The sequence below is a fragment of the Limulus polyphemus genome, unplaced genomic scaffold (assembly GCF_000517525.1).
Source record: "Limulus polyphemus unplaced genomic scaffold, Limulus_polyphemus-2.1.2 Scaffold6661, whole genome shotgun sequence".
NCBI lineage: Eukaryota > Metazoa > Arthropoda > Merostomata > Xiphosura > Limulidae > Limulus > Limulus polyphemus.
In genome coordinates this window covers 32894-35407 of record NW_013672271.1, presented here as the reverse complement: position 1 = coordinate 35407, position 2514 = coordinate 32894, and positions in this window count along the sequence as shown.

The following is a 2514-nucleotide window of genomic DNA, read 5'->3' as shown; positions in this document are numbered from 1 at the left end:
TATCGAGATCATACAGATTCTAGCTGGGACGAAAAGTGCATTAAGGGGCAATTATAACAGTGAACTTGGTATGGAGGACGGATTTTTTTCAGACCACGTTCAACTTTGCCATCAGCAGAGATAAGAAACTGGAAGAAATTCATAGCTCAATTCCATGCAATGCAAAGTATATGCCACCTGAAAATCATAATCAAATTCTCGGTCGACTCACGAAAACTATCCAGCAAAGAATCCGAAATGAAGTTGGTGATAAGAAGTACACAATAAAGGTGGATGAAACTCGTGATAAATGCAACCGTGAAAATCTGTGCTAATGTGTGAGGTACTTACAAGACGGAAATATTGTTCAACATCTACTTGTAGTTGTTCAAGTTTCCAATTTTGATGCACATTCCTTGACTGACTCCATCATAGCAATACTTCAAGAGCATAGCTTCAGTTTGGAAAACGTTCTTAGCCAATGCTATGATAAAGCTAGTGTGATGTCGGGACAATCTGGGGATGTTCAAAAATTTCTCCAGGAAAGATTGGGCCCATCTGTCCCCTACATGCACTGCCTAAACCACCAGCTACACCTTGTAGTTGTGCATGCGATTTCGGCTGCAGATGTTGACGTGGATGTCTTTTTTTGGCACTTGCAACATCCTGTACAACTTATACATAGGCCAACTGTGTTTGTTCACTACACTGGGCAAGCACTGAAACACTGTTGGAACAGCGATGGACTGGCCAACTAGCTACTGTGAAAGTCATCACTGGATCATATAAAGCTATTTTGACGAGTCTGTCGGACATTGCGACAAATGAGAATAACACATTCTTACCTGAATTAGTGGTGGAGGCAATCGGATTGTTAAAGCTGATCAAAAAGAAACCCTTTCTGTTCCATGCTGTAGCTATCCACAAAGTATTGAGTATACTAGCATGTGTCAACATTCATCTACAATCGGTCAGTGTCATGATATCAGCATCAAGGCCTGCATCAGATTAAAGCAATGGATGCTCGTGAAGCTCAGTTCTCAATGTTTCGTTTACCACTTTGGTGGATGAAGTTAATCAGCTTCTGCAAAATACTGCAGGTGATGATAACAGTGTAACAGTACAAGACCATCAGCCTGCAGAAAATAGAAGACGTCGTGAAAACTGTGGTTTCAAAGACTACATTGTTGACCATCTGCACAGAGATAACACCAATTTGTCAAAAAATGATAACCTTAAACAATCGTGGTTCTGTCTAATTGACAGTATCCTGGTTGAGCTTGATGAACGTTTCTTGGAGAAAAATTTGCATTTTATTCGTGCCATGGAGTCACTAGATCCCGAATCAGAACATTTCTTTGACAAAGACCGAATGGGATTTCTCGCAGACTTGATCGGCCTTGAAATGGGCAGCTTTGTTTTGGCTCAAATTGATGTTACCAAAAATACACCAGTTACCACTGGAGGAAAAACAACAACCATAACCTGGTGTCTGTTTTACAACAGCTTTTCCATTTGAAATCGAAGGGCCTTTCAGCCATTACAGAACTGTATGAGGCAGCATTAACAATTGGATCCTCAACTGCAACATGTGAAAGAGTTTTTTTCTGCTTTGACAAATGTGCTTACAGACCTCCGTCAGTCTATGTCTCATAAAAGACTGGCGAACTTGATCCTCATCGGGTTTGATGATATATGTCAGAGTGTTGATGGGAAGCATATGATATTGAGAGACTTCAATTCTGTTCAGAATAGACGATTACAGTTGTTTTAATAAAAAATTTTGGACTTGGTTCACATTGCTTTAATTAATTACAAGGGTCCAATCAACTTTTCCTGAGACTGACTCGTGCTTTCTGTTTTGATTAACCTACCAGTTCATACCTAACTTAAGCTCTTGGTGTCGGATATTAACGATTTTTTCATGAGTGAATTCGCTCATGAATTAATAACGAACATCAATAAATGATAAAAATTTATAAATAAAACTAAATATGGTTACAATGTACTCGCGCCTTTTGAATTTTTCATTGCGCCCTCAATGTGTGCGTCCTGGCTACGACACAGGATTAGGGTATACTAGGGGATGGGCGTGGTAATACTTGTCCCGTCATTTTTGATGGGCTATACGGTAGTTGTTCATAAAACGAATTATACAACTCACGCTACGTAATCAGCTTGATTCCCAGAATCTCAACACTTGACAGTTTCTTGTTCATTGTTTTTTCGCAAGTCTCTTTTGTTTGGTCCTTACCAGAAGATGTGTATTGTTTGTTTCTTATCTGAGTAATTGTTCCTTCATCTTCACAGTGGTCGTGTTGCTAGTTACTTGTGTCTGTCTAAGCAATTGTTGTTTGTTCTGCGTATGTACCTCAGTGATTGCTGCTGCCGCCTTGTGGTCGTTTTGTTAGTTATTTGTATCTGTCTAAGCAATTGTTCTTGTTCTGGTATATACCTCAGTGATTGCTGCTGCCGCCTTGTGGTCGTGTTGCTAGTTATTTGTATCTGTCTAAGCAATTGTTCTTGTTCTGGTAT